Source organism: Ictidomys tridecemlineatus, chromosome X (assembly GCF_052094955.1).
Source record: "Ictidomys tridecemlineatus isolate mIctTri1 chromosome X, mIctTri1.hap1, whole genome shotgun sequence".
In the NCBI taxonomy this organism is placed as follows: domain Eukaryota; kingdom Metazoa; phylum Chordata; class Mammalia; order Rodentia; family Sciuridae; genus Ictidomys; species Ictidomys tridecemlineatus.
This window is the reverse complement of record NC_135493.1, coordinates 94,182,626-94,202,364: the sequence shown is the minus strand read 5'-3', so window position 1 is coordinate 94,202,364 and position 19,739 is coordinate 94,182,626. Positions and strand designations below refer to the sequence as shown.

The 19,739-nt window shown below is 56.5% G+C and overlaps 1 protein-coding gene across 2 annotated transcripts in view; it reads right to left on the bottom strand.

Annotated features, from left to right (window-relative positions):
• The window catches only part of Bcor (BCL6 corepressor), a 123,036-nt gene that overhangs the window by 83,135 nt on the left and 20,162 nt on the right, over positions 1 to 19,739 (bottom strand). Inside the window, exon 1 of one of the 2 annotated variants that reach the window (XM_078034962.1) lies at positions 10,186 to 10,298. The exons of the other annotated variant lie outside the window; for it this stretch is intronic. The gene's annotated coding sequence lies outside the window, so the exon portion shown is untranslated. Of the gene's footprint in view, positions 1 to 10,185; positions 10,299 to 19,739 lie in introns of those variants that run through there. 2 annotated transcript variants of the gene reach the window in all.

Below are 19,739 nucleotides of genomic sequence, written 5' to 3'. Positions count from 1 at the left end.
CTTATCTAATTTACATTCCTGTGTGCAGTTCAATGACTTTGTGAAAGACAAAGTTGAGGACGCAGAAAACAATTTTTTTTTTTTTAAAAAGACGGAGTCTTACCAGGCACTGTAGCCCATACCTGTAATCTCAGACACTTGAGAGTCTGAGGCAGGAGGATCGCAAGTTGGAGGTCAGCCTCAGCAAATTAGCAAGGTCCTAGCCAACTTAAAGAGACCCTGTCTCCAAATTTAAAAAAGAAAAAGGGCTGGGGATGTAGCTCAGTGGTTCAATCCTCAGTACCAAAAGAAAAAAAAAAAAAAAGAGAGAGACATGGGGTCTCATCCCAGTGACATGGGAGGTCAAGGCAGGAGGATTCCAAGTTCAACACCAGCCTGGGCAACTTAGCAAAATCCTCTATCAAAATAAAATAATAGAAAGGGCTGAAGATACAGCTTGGTAGCAGAGAGCCCCTGGGTTCCATCCTCAGTAATGCCCACCCAAAAAAGACACAGGGCCTCACCGCACTACCCACGTTGGCTCCCAATTCCTGGGCTTAAGCCATCTTCCTCACCAGCCTCCCACGTACGTGGGCCACCTCAACAGGCTGGAAGAAACCATTTTATGGGGAAAAATCTGCAATCAGGAGGCCACTGAGTGTTGTACCTGGAGGATGAGTTATTCTTCCCCCAGGAGACACTCATGGTGGATGGGGCCCTCAGAAACCACAGTGAGCCTCCAGAACTGTGACAAGCCGGCAGGTGGCTTAGTCAGTGCCACCCAGTACAACCACCTCACCGAATCAGGGGTTGGCCTCAACCTTAGGAGGTCTCTGTGTGTGTCAGTTCACGGCAGGGGGGGGGGTGTCTTCAAAGGGACTTAGGTGGCTTCCAAGAACTGTCAGGATGTTTGACTCTGTGGCATTGTGCTGGCATCACACGTTAATTAAATTATACAGCGGAAACACCACAATGTCAAGGTCAGATATTACAGCCGTCAAAGCCTAACATTAGGCGCAGTGTTTTATAGCATGGAGCAAAGTATACCTTTAAACAAATTCCTTTCTCCTTCCCCGGGCCTTCTTGGCTTATCTCTTAAGATATTTGACAGGGGGCTGGGGTTGTGGCTCAGTGGTAGAGTGCTCACCTCGCACGTATGAGGCCCTGGATTCAATTCTCAGCACCACATAAAATAAAGAAATAAATAAAAGTGTTGAGCCCATCTACAACTAAAAAAATATTTTTAAAAAGATTTTTGACAAGTCCTTGCATCATGGACAACTTTAAGGCAGGGCACAAAACCCTCTTTGCTTGCCCAACCGTATAAGGGTGGTATTATTATTATTATTATTATTATTTTGGTATTGGAGATTGAACTGAGGGGTGCTTAACCACTGAGCCCCATTCCCAGCCCTTTTTGGCTTTTTATTTAGAAACAGGGTCTCCCTGAGTTCCTCAGGGCCTCTCTAAATTGCTGAGGCTGACCTTGAACTTGCAATCCTCCTGCCTCAGCCTCCCGAGCTGCTGGGATTACAGGAGAGTTGCTGGGATTACTGGCATGTACCACTCTTCCTGGAGAGTGGGAGGTTCTTGGGGTCACACCTGCTTGCTCTATCTGACCCTTGACTCTTGTGACCTTGGGCCTTTATGGGCCTGGGCTTCACCCTGAGGGACAACATTCTTCCTGGGGCTGTGACTAAAGCAGCTGTCTTCTATGACGGTGCTATCAGCAGGGCAGCAACTAGCCAGGCTGGGAAATCGGGAGCAGATGTTTTTTTGCAGTGCTCCGCATGGAACCCAGGGCCTTCCTGCATGTTAAGCACACTCTCTGTCACTGAGCTACATCTCCAGCCCCGTCCACATGTTTAAAACAATCACAGAGCACAGCTAGGGCCGGGGACAGCTCAGTGACAGGCTTAGCCTGTGCAGGGCCTGGCTTCTATCAGCACTGGGGGTCAGGGGCGGGGCATGAAAGCAAAGCTAGAAACTCTAGGAGAATGTGGAGACAGCTCCCAGAATTCCCTGGCACTCACCTGCTGAACAGGTCCCCCCACACACACACTGCCTGGCTCTGCTCTCTTGCAGCCACCAAGGTAAACTCCAAAGTGTGAACTCAACTCCCAGTGACCCTGCGCAATCACCAAAGCAAGGGTGATACCAACAAGTTTAAGTCTCAAGTCTCCCCAACTCCTAATAAGCACTTTCTGTATACCAGGTATTATTTTAACTATATCATATCTACCAAAAAGTCAACCTTCCCAGCTTATGAAAGGGGTTGCATTTTAATTTTCTTGGTGGCGCGTACCAGGGATTGAACCCAGGGGCGCTTAACCACTGAGCCACATCCCTAGCCCTTTTTATTTTTACTTTAAAAAAATATATGTAGGGGGCTGGGGATGTGGCTCAGAAGTAGCACACTTGCCTAGCATGCATGAGGCACTGGGTTCAATCCTCAGCACCACATAAAAAAATAAATAAAGATATCTTATCCAGGGCTGGGGCTGAGGCTCAGCAGTCGAATAATCGCCTAGCACGTGTGAGGCCCTGGGTTCAACTGTCAGCACCACATAAAAATAAGTAAATAAAGATATCGTGCACAACTATAACTAAAAAAAATAACTAGTTAAAAAGATATCTTATCCATCTACGACTAAAAATATTTTTTTAATTTTTATTTTAATAAATAAAGATATCCATCCACAACTAAAAATACTTTAAAAAATATTTTTAGTTGTAGATGGATACAATACCTTTATTTTATTTATTTATTTATGTGGTGCTGAGGATTGAACCCAGTGCCTCACATGTGCTAGGCAAGCGCTCTACTGCTAAGCCCTAGCCCCAGCCTCCTTTTTATTTTTTATTTTGACACAGGGTCTTGCTAAATTGCTGAGGCTGGCCTCGAACTTTCAATCCTCCTGTCTCAGCCTCCCCAGCCCCCAGCTACTAGGATTACAGGCATGTGCCACAACACCAGGCTGGGGTTGTATCATTACTGCCACTCAGGGATGGCAAAGTGGGAGGCTGAGGGTCACGCAGCTAGTCAGGCGGCAGAGGAACGCTTTGAACCTAGGTAGTCTGACTCCCCACACTAACTAACATGTCATCTGCTATGGGATCCTGTAAACCTTTCTGAGTGCCTGCTACGCATGAGACACACAGATAAGGTGCCAGGAGCTGGAGGGAGGGTGACAAACACCAAGCCATGTCTGTGAGGGCAAAGTATTCCTAAGTAACATTTTAAGATAAAGTTAAACTAATTCAGATCTTCAAGGGAGGTTTGAATCTCTTCCAGGGGTAGGTGTGTCAAGTCCATATAGCACTTTTGAAAATCTGCCTTTGAATATGGGTGTTCATTGTACTGTTCTTTCAACTTTTCTATGGGTTTGGGGTTTTTTAAAGATAAAATTTGAAAAACAATTTTAAAGAATCAACCATAGCCGGACGTGGTGGCATGTGCCTATAATCCCAGTGGCTTAGGAGGCTGAGGCAGGAGGATCATGAGTTCAAAGCCAGCCTCAGCAACTTAGTGAGGCTCTAAGCCACTCAGCAAGGACCTACCTAAATATAAAACATAAAAAGGGCTGGGAATGTGGCTCAGTGGTTAAGTGCCCTAGGTTCAATCCCTGGTACCAAAAAAAAAAAAAAAAGTCAACCTTAGTAGACTATCTTGGGAAGGGTAAGCAAGACACTCAGAGCAGTGGTTACTTGCAGGGTGACACACAGAGTGACTGAGAAATGGGCTCAGGAGGGGCTTACTCTTCTTCCCCAGCACCTTTGAGATCCTTAGCATTTTCTGGCACTTCCAGGTGTTACCAGTAACATCTGCCACCAACAGGACTTAGTCACTGGGTAGAGCACACAGCCCCCAAGTCCCCATTCAGCAGGTCAGGCACCCAACCACTTGCTGCGAGTTTTGAGGGAGTTTTTGGTGATCCATCTCTAAGTGGCACATGGGCAGAAATACACCATTAGATCTTTTGGCTTTAAAAATACATTCCTAGGGCTGGGGATGCGGCTCATGGGCAGAGCGCTTGCCTAGCATGCACAAGGCCCTGGATTCCATCCTCAGCATCACACACGAAAGAAAGAAAGAAAGAAAGAAAGAAAGAAAGAAAGAAAGAAAGAAAGAAAGAAAGAAAGAAAGAAAGAAAGAAAAAGGAATTCGTAGCTGGACACAGTGGCTTGCTCCTGAAGTCCCAACTCCTTGGGAGGCCAAGGCAGGACTGTCAGACCCCAGGAGGGCAGCCTGGGCAACAGGAAACCTTCACACACACACACACACACACACACACACACACACACACACACACACACACACTCCTGAGGATAAAACCAAGGCCTGCACTCCAGGGTTTCCCTCAGGCACCCCCAGAAGCCTCCAGCACAGTGCAGGACACACAAAAGACACTTGAAGAAAACTTTTTGAATGAATGACTGAGCCACGCTCTTCACCCCTGAAGACCTGGGGGGCCTGAGGTGCACCGTTTTTGTAGGTGTCGGTGGCTTTGGAGGCACGGATGTCTTCTGATAAGTGAACAGTGCTTCCCAACCTCTAGCCCCAGCACACACAGAATGTGGTCACCCTTTTCATGGTCTACAAAGAGGGTGAGCAAATGCCAGACATGTGGTGCATGCCTGTAATCCCAGTGACTCGGGAGGCGGAGGCAGGAGGATGGAGAGTTGGAGGCCAGCTTCAACAACTTAGCGAGGCCCTAAGCAACTTAGCAAGACCCTGTCTCGAAATGAAAAAGAAATAAAAAATCAAAAGGGCTGGGGGCTATGGCTCAGTGATAGCCACCCCTGGTTTCAATCCCTAGTATCAGAAAATGATAAATAAAAAAATAAATAAGGGGCTGGGGAGGCATCTCCGTGGCGCAGTGCTTGCCTAGAATGACAAAAAAAAAAAAAAAAAAAAAAAGTGACTAAGTGTTCACAGTCACCCAACATGGCTGTTCAAGTCCCACACCCACCAGGCCGCAGAGGAGCTGAGGGGAACCCCCCTGCTGGCTTGGTGGCAACCCACTCACCCTAGGGAAGGTCTGGGTTAAGGGGTTTCCAAGACCACTCACGGGCTCTCTGAACTAACTATTCACCTGAACTTGACCGCGGAGGGGGTGGGCTGTGAGGACTCAGAGGGGCAGCAGGGCTTCCTGGGGCTTGGGCTAGCTGGGGAAGGGAGCGTGCCCAGGTTTGGGGGCGATGGGGCCTGAGCGGTGGGCTGGAGAGGGCACGCTGCCAGCGCCGGCTGGCCCAGAGCCAGGAAGTCTGACTGAACTTGGGCCAGCCCTGTTGGCCCACAGACGGCACAAGCTGAACCGCTGCAGCTCTCCTTTGGCCTCTTTGTTTTGCCTTAGTGTTTAGGAATGTGCTTTGAAGGTTCCAGCGTGTTTCGCCTCTGCTTAGGGAAACGAAGAGTACGGGCTGGGCTCGGGCCAGATGGCTGGAGGGAGGGCACCTGTGGTCACACTGAGCGCGCCCCATGGGGCAGGTGGAATCTGGGGGGCATGGGGGGTGCGCTTTGGGCAGCCCGCCTTCTCTGCTGGGAGACTGCACTGGCTCTAGGCAGAGCTCAACCGTGCAGAGTGTCGGGTTTGTTTTGCTAAGGGAAGCAGTATTCCCTTACCAGCTCCCCCAGACAGCCTGCATCTGCCCAGGAGCTCTGGGGATAAGCTCCACTCTTCTGTTTGTCCAGGGCAAGACAGAGAGCTGCAGTGTGTATTCTGGCTACAAAAGTTGCCTCCTTAATTTGCATGAGAATCATCTTCCTGGTCTGCCTTGGAAAACAAAGTCAGGCCTTCCAAAGCCAGGACCCTGGCCCAGAGGGCCTCTCCAACCACCCTGGGAGAACAATCTGGAAGGTCCAGGCACTTGGCTCTAGCCACGCTTGGCTTGGATCGGGGGTGGAAGGGACCCTGGCTGCAGGCTGTCCTGTGGTCTCAGCCCTCCTGTAGGCTATGGGTACAAGTGGAACCCTGGCTGGGAGTGGTTGGCTTCCTTCACCCTGTCCCCCTGTCCTCTTGACAACTGTCCTTTATGGTCTTTGTTACCAGGCACATAAAAGGCTAGTCTCCCTGCTCAGGTCTCGGAGGGTTCAGAGCACTGGCGGCGCCCCAGGCCCAGCAACAGCATCACACCTTGCAAGTGCTTCATAAATTCGAAATGACCACACACCAGTCCCCTTAAGCCACCAAGAGCACCCTAAGTCTTTCTCTAACCAGAAGTCACTTTGCTCCTGACTGCTGGGCTCTGGTAGCTCTGCCACATCGCCACAGCGCCCCTCCTCTGAACCAATTTCCTCCACTGCGCTAAAGGGGGCCTCGATCAAAGCCTGGCAGCTCTTCTAGGAGCTCTGGACACACTCTTATTTGCTGTCACTTTGGCTCCAGGTAGGGTCATTTCAATCCTGGCTTGGGCCCACGTCCTAGTGGGTTCTCTTCCGCACCTCCACGGTCTGTTAACCTTCACAACACACACCTAGTTGTTGGGCTCTTGACACATCTGTTCCTTTCTGTCCCCACAGCCATTTATACAGCTCGAGCTCCTGCGTGCGATGGGGCCATGGCACATGAGCAATAACTCCAATGCCACAAGGGCACCCGGGTCATTTTTCTGCAGCCACCATTGTCTGGAGCAACGGTGGCCCTCCCTCCTGTCTGGTAGTGACACAGGCCCCATTTAGATGTGTGTGGGCTATGGGTTGGTGTCCCCCCCATTACCATTTCTCCTTGATTTCAGCACCAGCTTCTCTAGGGTGCATCGCGAAGCTCTGCTGAGGGGACAGGAGGTGTGATCACAGGGATCTCACAGGGATCCCTCCCTCCTCAGCCGCAGAAGTCACTTTCTCTGCCTAGGTAAGGGCTGCCTTTTCCTCCCAGCTTCCTCTCAGCCTACGTAGGCACGTCGCCCTGGCTAGAGTTTAATTAGGCACCAATGCACCCAGGGGCAAAAACCAAGGACCCCTCTCGAGTTGAGTAAATGGGACCCAGGCCCAAGGAAGGAGCCTGCAGCCAGCCTCCCCCAGCCTGGTAAGTGACGGGCTGCCAGCAGGTACAGGAGCTTGTCCGCTCTCAGCTAATGATCGCCTTAGGCACCAAGTGATGGAAAATCCAGGCGGGCTGGCGAGCTGCAGGGCGCAGCCAGGGACAATTGTAAGGACCAGTTTAACAGGGCGGCGGGAGGGAGGGAGGGAAGGCAGAAGGAATGAGCATTGTGTGTGTGTGTGTGTGTGTGTGTGTGTGTGTGTGTGTGTCCTGGCCTCCTTGCTCTCCAGAGCCTCTCTGCCACCGTGGCCGGGCTTCCTTGGGTTTCTCTTCTGCTTCTAGCCCAGGCGACTTGAAAGTAGAAAGGTCTCTGGATCCGTTTATTTGTTTTAATAAAGACAGCGTTTTAAAGGGGCCTATTTGCCACAATGGAATGTCAAGCTAAACACCAAGCCAACAAAATGTGTTAGGGGAAATGAAAAGTCAGTTTATAAAAATAAAAAAACGGGTAATGACCGTGCTCTTTGACTTTCCTCAAGCCTTTGTCTGTCGCAGGACAAGACAGAGGAACCACAGACAACTTCGATAAAATGAAAGAGGGTATCAGGCCAAGGGGGAAGAAAAAAGTTTGGAACCAGAGACAAAGGCCGAGAAGGGTGGATTACTGGGTTATAATAAATATGTTAAAAAAGAAATCTTTTGTTTCCTGAATGTTTAGTCAACAGCCATTTTCTCCATCCCAACAGAAGGCTCCAGTCGGCTCTGTACCTGTTAACAGCGACAGAAGCTGAGACCTGGAGGGGGAGGGGAGGGGAGGCAGAGGGGGAGGGGGAGGCGGTTCAAGGCACCCGCAGGAGATGCTGGGGAGTTTCAGGAGGCTGATAAATCCAGGCTAATGGAAATGACTATTGCACAACACGGGAGTCTTCACGTGGCCTGACTTCCAATAAACTGTTCCCCTCCTCACCCCTTGGAGAAAGTGAAATAAGACATTAGACTTTCAATAATCTCATATGGTGATGATCAATCAAAACCCAGAGGAGAAGGCCAATTTATAGAAATTGTATCTGCTTCACTGGGCGCCTGGAACCAGGAGGTGAAAAGAACACTGTGCTCGCCTTTGATGTGTGAAGTTGCCCCAAAATGACAAACGCAGGAACACACTGCCTCACACATGAGGTCTTTTCAAAGAGAAGAGGGTGCTCTGCAGGCCTGCGCTGGGCAGATCACTGTAGGGACCTGCCGAAAGGCGGGAGCACATGTTTAGGCCACATCAAGGCGATTTCTTTCTATTATCTGCTGGCTATTGAAAGTTGGAGATGCCATCTTTCTTATTTGTTTTATTACCAAAGAAGTTTATTGACTAAATTAACTTTTAATGGACCCTCTACTTTGTTCAACAGAGTTGGTTCTTAAGACTTGGGCCTTTTTAGCCAGGACCCCTCTAGCTCTGTGATGGGCTTGTCTTTGTGATAACCCCCCCCCCCACGAGAACACACGCATCCCAAGCCTGGAGGTGAAGGGCTCTCGGTCTCTGTTAACTCCTTGCCTGCTGGTGTCTTTTTTCTGTAGCTACTAATCACCTCCTTTTGATCACTGCCAAGTTCTCAGGTTGAAAGAGGGAGAAAGGACCTCTTGACCATTCTGGCTGGCTTTCCACATGAGCCTGAAAATGTCGACAAATTTGAAACATCTGCCGGGCTGCCTTGGCCTGATTGCTAAAATATGCCGACCTCAAGCCCCCTCCCCCCGCCCCTTTTAATCTGTTTCATATTCACAAATTAAGCATTTAGTCTGGGTAATAAATCAGGGCGGTTTACGAGGCTCACACGAGACAAACAAGCGAGAAGGGCGCAACACCAGCCCCTGGAAGCGCAGTGCACGGAGCTGCCAGGAGGCGGGAGCTCCACGCGCTGGGACGCGGAGAGCAGTCCTGGCGCGCCCCGACACGCAGTTGGCACCCACACTTTGGCCGGTCCCGCAGCCAGGGGGGTGGAGGGTGCAGAGGAGCAGCCACAGCCAGAACCCACGCCCCTCCAACCTTCCGCGAGAACCCACGGCACCCGGCCCGCCCCAGAGCTCTGGGCAACTCGGCGCCCCCGCCCCGCCTGGGAGCTGCCGCTGGCGAAGGCGACAACCTCACCCGGCACACACCCAGTGGTGGGCCCATTAAGCCTCTCCCTGCAGAGAAGGCTGGATCCCCTCCCCCACCTCTCCCATCCGGCTGGGCTCAGCCTTCAAGATCCAAAGGCCCACACTCACCGGAGGTGCAAAAGATCCCCCTCCACATCCACGTGTGACCTCCACTAAGCCTGGGCGCTACCCTCTCCGCGCCCCCGAATCTCCCGGCGCTGCCTCCTCCCAGGTTTCGGTCCCAGCAGCCACAATGCTACTTTCAGATTCAGACTGGGGGCGGGGGGCTCCTTTGGAGTGGATCAGGGCTCGCGACCGACTTGGAGAGAGGAGCGAAGGCACACACAGGGCCCAGGCCCCGGCGGCAGAAACCCCGGCTCGGGCTTCACTGACCACCCAAACTCTGGGGGCTCCAATCTGTGCGCTTCCCGCCCTCCCCAGTGCATCAGAGAGAGGCGGACCAGCCAGGACCAGTGATCTCGGGCCAGTCCCAGCCCAGGCCCGTGGGAGATCTCCGAGGGGAGGGTGGCTTTAGGGTCACCTCGACTGGGCCTCGGTCGCCCTGCTATGCTTAAGTTCCCTATCGACCGGCTATCGTGGGACGCGGCGGCGGCGAGGACCGGCGGGAAATCGGGAAGCTTGAACATGCAGCCTAACCCGGACGCAGGGGGAGGTACAGGAACAATCCTGCAACCCGCAACACAGTGCACACGTCGTCCTTCCTCTTCCCCTAGCACACATTCCGACTGCGAAAGCCATTACCGCCGGCGCGCGAGAGACTTTTTAAATATTTACAGCCCGCTCTCCGCACGGTAGCCTGATCCATCTTGTGGGCGCGGAGGCGGGGCGCGGGGCTCCGCTCAGGCGGAGGCGCGGAGCCTGGGCGGGGGGGTGCTGGCCGCCACCCCCGCGGCCCCTAGGTCCTCCCGGAGCCCCCCCGCCCCCCCCCGGTGGGGAGGAGACCCGAGACTGCGCGCCGCGCGCCCGGGGCCCTGGCAGGGCCGGAGCGGGCGGGGGACAGAGTCCTGGAGGAGGGAGGGCCGGGAGGCTGATTTAAAGGTTCTCACCGGGAAGCGAGCGAGGCACAGACCTGAGAGCCGCTGCACGGTGAAATCCGAGGAGCTCTCTTGGCGAGGAGGGGCTGTCAGAGGCCATTTATCTCTCGCCAGAGTGGAGGCTCGGCTCCCACACCGCCCGCGAGTAACAATGGCAGCGAGCAGCAGCTCTGCACGCGCTTCAGTGCATGAATGGATTGCGGAAGATGCCTGCGCTCCGCTCCGCTCAGGCGCCTCCCGGAGCGCCCCCTCCCCGCCCGCGCCCGCGCCCCCGCCCCCGCCGCCTCCCTCGGCCTCGCGGGCGCCCAGCGCCTCGGGGTTCGCAAGTTGGGCCCCGCGGCGTGGTTCCTCTCACCCGGGTCCCCCGCCGCCCCTCCCCCCCCCCGCCGCCGTTCCCAGGGCCTTGGCACCTCGCCATCGGGTGTCATTAGGGGCTGAAACTTGACACTAGCCTCCCCGGCCTCCCCGACGCAGACACCCCCGCCGGCTGCTCCCTCTCTCGCTCCCCTCGCCCCTCGCGGCAAGTTTACTTTCAAGGAGTTGGACCGTGTTTCCGCCGCACAGGCCAACGGCGTGCGGGCCCCGGGAAGGGGGCCGGCTGGGAAGGGTGTCCTCACCTGCAGGTCCCCGCTAGCCCTCAGCCCGAGACCCGAGGCCAGCGCCCCCTCCCTGTGGCGGCTGGTCCACCGACTCCCTGGGTCTGGCACATGCACACGCACTCTGAGCACCCCCGCCCAGACCACAGGTCCCGCCAACTTTCGGGTCGGCGGCAGAACCGTGTGCCCAAATTCTCCTTGGGCGCCTGGCAATCTCGAGGGTTGGGAGAGCGCCACAGACCGCGAGGTCAGCAGAAGGAAGTGTGCCCCCTCAACCTGCACGGGTTTCATAAAGTCCCCCCTCCAGTTTCGGCCTAGGGCTGAGAGCCAACGGGGAACGCAGTGAGATGGGTCCCCAAGCCCTATGGGGTTTGCTTTGCAGGACTTAAGCCAGAACCTTGGGGGGTCCCCGAGTCCCACAAGTATCAGCTGGGGGATGGGGAGCGCAGAAGTGAACACCCGCAGTGACCCTAAGGCCACATCAAGTAGCCCGTGGGGAAGAGACTGAGCTGAGCCCAGGTTGCGGGAAGAAAGCCACACGTGCGCAAAGGCACACTCAGGGTGGCAGAGAGTGCGACCTGCCGACCCAGGAGACTGGCGAGGACAGGCGAGAAGCTGGCAGCGAGACAAAACGGGAGGAGAGAGCCGGGGAGGCTCAGCCGCAGACCCGGAAACGCAGGCAGCAGCGTGCTGCCCAAGTCCCAACTGCCTGGCATACCCCCATCGCACGCCTTGGGACAAGGACAGGGACTCTCCAGGCGGCCTGCTGCCAAAGCTGGCCTCAGGCGGGTCTGAGCGGGCCAGGCGTGTCTACTCGGGCCTTCCCAGCAGATGGCGGTCCCCGGGGCAGACCCCTCTGGTCCCTGCCCTTCCCTGAGCCCCGGACAAAGGTTAAAGAAGCTGGGCACTTTTCTCTGGGAACGGACACCGCCATCAGAGAGCTAGTGTCTCACTCCGGAGGCCTCAGGCGAGTGCTTATCTGACTGGACGACTCTAGAAGGCCGACACCCTCCACCGAATTTCCACTTGAGCTTCCGGATGGCAATACCCTTAGGGCCTCTACCTCCTCCCAGACCTTGTAGCCTTGAGGAATCAAGCTGACTTCTGCCAAGAACCAGAAGGGTAATAATGCAGGAAAAGCCCCCAGACTCAGGTTCTGGGTGACTCCCCCCACCGCCTGCATACTGGGCCATGGATGCCCACCTCCTTGCTCCCTCCTCCACCCCACTGCCCACTCTGCAGCCCTGGGACAGCGGCTTCAGAGTGTGCCTCACTGCCCCCCAATGAAGCCAAGCATTTTCCTGCTGCTGTTGGCTTTGCACAGACTCGCTGCACTCAGACGTGCGCGCGCATGAGCGCGCACACAGACAGTTGTTCTCACCCTTCCTGTCTTCCTGCTGAAAGTCCTCTAAACCCGACTGCCTAGCCCCAGTGCAGAGTGTCTGGCAGGGCAGAGCCTGGCAGACCCAGATGAGGTGACCAAGGGAGTGAAGGACATGGCCCTCAATGGGGAATGGGCTCCTTTCTAAGAAAGAAGACAGTCTAGAGCCAGCCTGCAGGAGAGGGGAGCATAAAGGGAAATCCAGCACTAATCCCTCCGCCTGCCTATGTGGGGCCGACAGTTGACAAAAGCCTTTTCCCTCAATATTATCTCATGTGCACCAGCCTCACTGCCAAGCTGTGGGGGAGGTAGAGCAGATAGCATTACCCCCAAGGCACAGGAGGGAAACAGGCCCAGAAAGGTTAAGAGAGGTCTGTACTAAGGCCACACAGCTAAGCTGGTAAAGGAGGCCAGAGGCCTGGGGCTTCCTGCTCGAAGTTCACTTTCCTGTTCAGTAGTGGTGTGTGTGCATGTCTGGGTGAGTATCTGCGTGGAGGGGAAGGGGGACTGCAGAACAGGAATGGACAATCCAGTTAGGAAGTCCAGGAAGGAAGGACACAGCCCCACACCTCTTCCTCTGCCCAGGGCTCACACGGCAGTCCCTGCTCTGTCCACAGCAGCCTGGGGCTGGCCCCCCTGCACCTGCCCAGGGTGGGGGGCTGTGAGTGCCTGCCTGTGCCTTAAGCAGCGGCTATTCCAGAGGTCCTGTGTGCTCCTTGGGAGGCCCAGCTCTACTCAGCCCTCCTCTCAGACTGTCATCCCCGCCCCCCAGCCTGGGCTGCAGGATGCCTTGCGTCCAACTGTGGTTTCCGGGCAATAAAACAACTATTAAAGTCTCAGGCACGGCTGGTGATTTGCATCACATCCTCTCGTGCATGGATTCAATATTTAATACACAATATTGAATACGGATATTAAAAATCAATAGCTGGGGACCCCTGGGAAGGCGGCACAGTGCGCTCCTGCTTCGGGAACACAACCAGCTCCTCTAAAAAGACAGGAACGGCAAGTTCAGCCAAGCTGAGCCCAGCGCCAGGGGAAGTGAGGAGTAGTGGATGCATCTCAGCTTCCTGATATGCAGAACAGCACCAGTCCTGAGTGTAAAGGGAAGTCAAAGGAATAGTATGCCCTTGGGCTTCACTAGTTGCAGGATGGGGGTGGAGAGGGATGTAGAATTTGTTTCCTAGCAGGCTACCAGCCAGGCGCGTGCAGTTCATTCTTTTGTTGCTGTTCCCACTTTGGTTTGGTTCAGGTCTGAGTCTGGCTTGCAAGCACTGAACTCTTCCCACCATGATGGCTCCTTCCCGGAGCCTCAAGACATCCATCACCACAGCCTCCTGGGGAGCCCTTGGCATAAGCTTTCGGGGAGACAGCAGGAATTCCAATGGCTCAGGATAGTCTTTGCAAGGTAAAAGAAATGTGAATATCTGAGTCGCTGGGTCTTCTGAGGCAGCATCAACCTCCAGGATAGAAACCTTCGGACCTAGTAATGCCTGGGGGGGGGGGAGATGACAAAAGGAAGGGGTCCAGAAGGAGGCTGGGACATGCTCCAGAGCCAGAATCCAGATTGTCTGTTAAACAGCCAGGAGATGAGCAAGCTCCCGGGATGCATAATTATCTTTTTTCAGGCCTGAAGAGGAACACAAATTACTCTCTTCATTATCCAAACACAGAAAAATACTTTACCCTAAACAGAACAAGACTCTTGCAGACTGAGAGGGTGGGGTGAAGGAAGAGGAACATCTTTCAGAGGAGTCTTTTCTGCTACAGAAAGAGAAAACTGACAACAGGAGACACACTTAGGTTATCTGATTGGAAGGGACTGGAGGGAGGCCTTCAGATGCCAACACAAAAAAAAAAAAAAAAGAAAGAAAAAAAACTAGGTGCACTTGACCCACTGAAGTGCCATCCTGGATACCAAGTTATATTAATTTTATAGATTTCCTTTTTCATCATAGCTTAAATCAATACGGATCGAGTGGGAAAGCTTGCTCTGGTTATAAATAGATTGGAAGGACACCTCAGGAAAGCCTCCTGGTAGTCATTTGGGTAAAAGAAGTGAAGAAGATAGGTGTTGGAAAGCGACAGTTAATGAGCCTGTGGCCTCAGCTCTTTGTTCCCTAACAGTTGTCAGAGAACCATCAAAGGGAGGGAGGGAACAGGCACCCTTCTCAGAACAGGCTCAGGAAAAGCAGCGGCTCTTCTGCTGCTGCAGATCCCTGCTGGTGGTTCACGTACACCCAGCCCCCTGGGAGTTTGCCTGTGTGTATTTATGCGCTTCCGGACTGGGGGTGCAGCTGCTTTTACAACATGGGCTCTGGGCCTGTGGAACCCACTAGGAAAAAATTCTACACAGAGGGAAAGGTGTAAGGAAAGGCTGGATAGAGGGCAACTGAATGGAAGCAACTCCAGCACCCTCTTAAGTCTGTCAAATCGCTTCACTTCTCATTCAGACTGGAGGTCCAGCCTGGCCTCTTACAGACCTATGCAGAAGGACAGTTTGCCTCAACTGCAAAGAATGGCTAAGGAAGGTAGGGGATGGCTAGCCCAGGGAGGAGGCTGGGGTGAGGGGAACCATCCCGGGCTCTGGAGGGGGTTGCACCTCCAGAATCTTCTGAGGTTGACACATCTCCCAACAAACACCTGGCACTTCAACCAAGAAGGGAAACAACCTCCCGGTGTTTGGGTGGGATAGACCCAAGGTATAAGAGGGCTCTACTGCTGGACGGACCCACATAGCAAGCCCCAAATGTCTAAGTGTGAACAAGGATGCGGGACAGGGCAGGAGGAAAGAAGGTGTCTTCCTGCCTCCTGCCATCCCACCACTCCATGTTTTCCTGGAACGAACTGAAGTTGCTAGCGGAGTAGTTCTCGGATCCCCTCCGGACTGTCACTACCTCCTGGCGCAAGACAGAGAAGACATGGGCCTGCTGCCTGCAAGATCCCCTTGAATAGAACCAGGAACAAGGATCCTGGGATCCTGGTGCGAAGCCTCCCAGCTCCGCGAAGACTCTACCTCCCCTCTCACGCCCCGCGGAAACACCCTCCCCGGGTAATTGCTGGGGTGAACGTGGTGCCTGAGGCCAGGGTCAGCGGAGGGACTGTCCCCACCACCAACAAGTTGCCGGCCGAGATAACAGCTGTAGGGGGGTAGGGGAGCCGCAGGCAGCCGCGACTGAACGGTTGCGATCTAGAAAATTCAACAAGAGGCCGCCGCGGTGGCGGCGGCTCCAATTAGCTGAGCCAACTGGGAAGGCAGAGAGCGAGGCGGCGGCCCTGCCGATCGTGCCCGGGGCGAGCAGGCGGGCGGGGGCGCGGGGCCTCGGAGCTGCCCGGGCGGCCTTCTCCCGGCCCCTCCCGCGGGTTCTCGGAGCGCGCCTGGTGTTTACACACTGTCCTTCCGACACGGGATCAAGTTTCAGGCCGCGCTGGAGGCGCCGGGGGCCGGCCACAGGCCGGGGAGAGGGGAAGAGCTGGAGCGGGATCTAAGGCTGCGCTGCGCCAACGGGAAGGCCCGGCGCGCGTGAGCACAGCTTTCGAAGCCGTCCCCCTGGGGTGTGATGGGGAGAAGTTCGCGGGGCCGGGGGGCAGGGAAGGGGGGTGGCTGCGAATCGTAATCTAGAGGGAGTAGCACCTCTGAGTCTCAAGAGTGAAGTCCTGCGCTCACTCCCGCCAGAGAACTCCCCTAGGAGGGGACAGGCGGTACATTCAGAACCCAGGCGCTTTGACTGCCCGGAGCGTCCCTGGTGAACTCCCCCTCCCCCTAGTTCGTTCGATGTACTACCCGATTCAGGCTACTGAGGGAGGCAAGGGGTCTGTGGGCTGCGGGAGGAACACGAGATTGGAGACCTCGAGCTTCCCAGTGCGCCCTGGACCCGGCGCGCTACGGAGGCCTCGGGCCGAGTGCCGGAGGGCTCGCCGCAGCGCACCTCCTCTGAGCTGGCAGCCTGCGGGTGCCCCACGCTGTCAAGCGGCGGCGAGTGAGCTTCCAGCTGCACAGGCACTGTAAACAGCCGTGTGCGCGCCCTCCCAGCCTGGGCTGGGAACCTCACCCAAACATCCAGTCTCCTCTCTGGCTCCGGGGAGAGGCTTTTGTGGCCAAGCCTGGGGAAAGAGAACCCCCCCCCCAACCCGGCCACCTGGACCCCAAAGCGAATGTTCTGAACCTGCAGGGGTGCAGGGTGCTGTGGGGAGGAGAGAGTAGGCACTTGCTCCCTCCCCACTGAATGTCTGCTTTGTTCCGGAAAACAAGGGAAGCATTAGGCTGCTGCCCCCTGGGAAACACAAAACTTCTTTTTGAATCTGGGGAAGGGCGGTTGACTGCATTAGGGAGCTCCCGAGACAGACCGAGGAAGGGAAAAGCCGAGAGGGAGGAAGGAGACCGGGCGATCTCTGAGAGAGGCCCACGACAAAGTGTGTGTGTTGGAGGTGGGGGGCTCAGGGTGACCCGGCCGAAGACTAGAGAACCTGACTCGGCGCGAAGGTGCTGCGCGAGTTCCAGTGAGCAGCCGGCCCGGCCAAGTGGCGCCTGCCCAGCCAGCGGCTGTGCCAGCTTCCTGCCCTGCCCAGGACCGCGGAGCAGTCGGGGACGCCGCCGCAGGCTGGCCCGGAATCGCAGGACGACAGCGTGGGGGAGGGGGACGCGAGGCCGCAAGTAAACCCCAACTAGAGCGTTCTGCACACACTGCCCCCTCCCCGAAGTGGGCCGGGACCCGGGGTCTATAGGGCGTCGACTCTGGGTTTTCAACCTGGGATGGGGGCAGAGAGCTCGCCAGCGTGAAGGGTGGGGTGGGGGACAGTCTAAGATGTCTTTGATCTCATTTGACGATCGCCTGTCCGATCAGCTCCCATCCTGGCTCTGCCGAGCCGAGGCTGCCAGGTTCAGTGCTACCCTGGCTTGTATGTTCAGGCAAGGGGACCAGCGAAAGCAAATTTGCGATTGCTTCCCAGACTGCCACCCCCACTTAGCCCTCCCCCCATCCAAGGAAGGGGATGGCACGTAGGCTCTGCCCTATTCCCCCGTGGGGCGCTCCCCTCTGCCTCGGAAGCTCAGTCTGCAAGCGAGGGTTTTCCCCCTTTCCCCTGGGCTCGCAGGGTTTCTAACTTCCTCTAAACCTCCCTCCTCGCTCCGAAATGCCCCGAGGAGAGGAGCCGAGAGGAAGCACGCCGTTAGTGTGCGAAATGAAGACCATGTGTGAGGATGGCGGCATCAGAGTGCAGCCGCGGGGGAAGGGGGTGGCGAAGGCCCCCGCGCGGTCCGAGGCTCCGGGTCGCAGCAGCCAGCGCCTCTGCTCGGCGTTGGGGACGCAGAGCCGCATCAAGACAGTGGAGGGGCTGGGCTGGCCTCGTGGCGGACGGCGAGGAGGAGGTGCGGGGGCTGCCGCGCCGTGGGGGGCGGGGGGCGGGGACGCAGCCCCGGCTTCCTGGGCCGCAGCTGCGACCGAGGGCGCAAGAGCAGATCGTGCTCCACGGCGGCGGCGGCTCGGGCCCGCCGTGCTCGCAGCTGAGAATCAACAAAGGGAGGCGGCGGGCGAGCGGGGGAGGGGCGCCGCTGAGCGTTCGCTGGCTGCTGTGGAATAATAAAAAATAATTAATAATGATAATAAGAGAAAAATCCCTCGGCTTTCATGGCTCTGGGTTTCCGTGTGGCTGCAGCGGGAAGCGCGCTGTCCTTGAGGCGGCCTCTCTCGCTTGGCCTGCCCGCCCCTCCCCCTCTCTCGCCCCCTCCCCTCTCCGGGAACCGGGAAGAGAAAGGTCTGCAGCTGACAAATATTATCCATTCTCCCCATCGATCGCGGAGTGTACAGATGTGAGCGCTTGATGTGCCCGCGGAGCGGCGGATCCTCCCTGCTCGCTCGCTCTCGCCCAGGCTCCGCTCGCCGCCCCCCTCCTCCCCCTTTGTTCTCCTCCCCTTTCCCTCTCTTTAAATAGATTTCAGGGCGCTGCCTGTTGGAGAGCAGCTGGCGATCTCTCCCCAGAGAGGGAGCGAGCGCAGCCCGAGGTGCCCTGTCACCAGCCTCCCCTCCCCCACCTCGCCTACCCGCTGTGAGCCCCCCCACCTTTCTCCAGTTTCCCAAACAGAAAACACCAAGAACACCCACGTCCACTGAACCGCGAGTCTCTCCGAGCCTTTAGACCCCTTGCGCTGTCCCCGAGCTGTTCCTTGAGTCTGTGCGGGGAAAGGAGGGGTGCTCAGAGAGAGGACACAGGGCCAAGGTAGAGAAGCCGAGGGTGGGGATCTTTCCCTGGCAGCAGCAGGGACGCAGCCCGGGTCACGCTAAGAGAGGGTACAGTTTACCCATTAGGGAAAGTCGGCGGAGGCGGTCCTTTTATTCCTCTTTTGCAGATGGCAGATTAAGCCGGTAGCGACCGGCCTCAAAGGGGCCGGCCGCTCGGCAAAGGGTTAACTCGCCGGCCGGTAATCGCGGACACGCACACACACACTCACTCACACACAGGAGCGCGCGCGCGGCCCGTCCTCCCCGCTCGCCTGAGCGCCCGCCTCGGCCCGCAGTGCACCCGGGGCTGGGGGAGTAGCTCCGGGGCGGGGGTCCGGGGGGAGGGGCGGGCTTAACCAGGCCGCTCTACTGAGCCGGGGCCACCTCGCCGTCTGTCACTTAAATGATTGTCCTCCGCTCCGCTCAGTGCGGTCAGTACGGGCTGTTAACAGGCAGTTGCAATCAGTTTCCGAAAGGTCAGCCAAGGTCCTCCGGCTCTCGCAGACGGAAGGCATTACGAAACCGCTTTTGTATCTGCAGGCACTTTAGAAAAAGAAGCGAGGAGGGGCGCACCGCAGCTTCGCGGCTGCTTGCGAGCCAGGGGAGAGGGTCCGGCCGCGGGGTGGGGGTGGAGGCTGCACCCCCGCGGCCTTTGCCGCACGGCTGGGAAATCACCGGCGGAGTGACCTAGGCCCTTCAGGTTTTGATGGGGAAGCAAGCAAAAGGGGGCGGGGGGAAGTAGGCAGCAAGGGAAGGAGGAACGGGAGGAAGTGGGAGAGGCGTCCTGGTTCCCCTCCTGGCCCCGCCTGCGGCCCACACCAGGACCCGGACGGAGGCGGGCAGCCTTGAGCTCCGGGAGACAAAACTCGGACTACCAGAGCCTCCAGACGCCGGGAAGTGGGGAAGAGGGTGGTGTGTGTCTGTGTGTGTAGTGGGGAGACCCTTGCACAGCGAGCGAGTCCCCGCGCGGTGTCTGAAGACGCTGCTGCCGCCGCCGCTAGAAGTCGTCCATCAGCAACCAGTCCAACCTGCCAGTGATAATGTGCGATCAACACCAAATCACCCCCGCCAGGCGCGATCCATCATCGCAGCGCGCCGCGGGCCCGCGTGAGGCTGACTCGCGGTTGGAGGGGGGTGTGCACAGAGTAGGAGGCGGCCGCCCAGCTCTGAGACTCCGCGCACCTCGCTGCCCCTCCTGGAGGCCTGCACCCTGACGTTCAGAACTACTCAAGTTCCTCAGCTTGCAGAGCACAAACCCGGTGGCTCTGAGTTCCAGGTGCAGGTCACTTAGGAGCCCGCGCGTCCTTCGCGCCCTGTTACCTTGGTCCCACCCCGCAAAGCCATCCTTAGAGCTGTCCTGACCGTCCCCTCCCCCTCCTCCGAGAAAGCGTGGC